This window comes from Hyalella azteca, unplaced genomic scaffold, assembly GCF_000764305.2.
Source record: "Hyalella azteca isolate HAZT.00-mixed unplaced genomic scaffold, Hazt_2.0.2 contig7326, whole genome shotgun sequence".
In the NCBI taxonomy this organism is placed as follows: Eukaryota; Metazoa; Arthropoda; class Malacostraca; order Amphipoda; family Hyalellidae; genus Hyalella; species Hyalella azteca.
In genome coordinates, this window is record NW_025937454.1 from 117,483 (window position 1) to 117,993 (window position 511).

Below are 511 nucleotides of genomic sequence, written 5' to 3' on the forward strand. Positions count from 1 at the left end.
CACATTTGGTGAAACGACTGGTCCTTTAATATCAGAGATTGGCCGTCGCATTACGGAATTGTCCGGCGAACGTAGAGAGACTCTATGGTTGGAGCAAAGGTTGGGTTTGGCTGTGCAGAGAGGCAATGCAGCTAGCACTGTCTCTTATACACATCTAGATGTGTATAAGAGACAGCTCCTCGCTCGCGTCACAGCTCAGTGACCCTCGGAGTCGGTGTAGGCCACCATCAGAGGCGTTAAGGTCGGGGCCCTGATCATTGACATGAAACCATTCCCTGTTTTTAATTAATAAAATCAATTCCTTTTTTTTGTTGGAATGGTGAGTGTGGGAGGCCTTTTTATAAAAAAAAAATCAATGAGTTATGAGCTAATTTACTCGCGTTTTTGAGAAACAAATGAGTTTCGAAAAGAAGAACATGAAAGGAAATCATTGTCTAACATTACTAATTCAAAAATTACCGGCTGTTCCTGCCTCAGCCAAAATCCGAAAATGAAGTTCGTGGAGGGACAG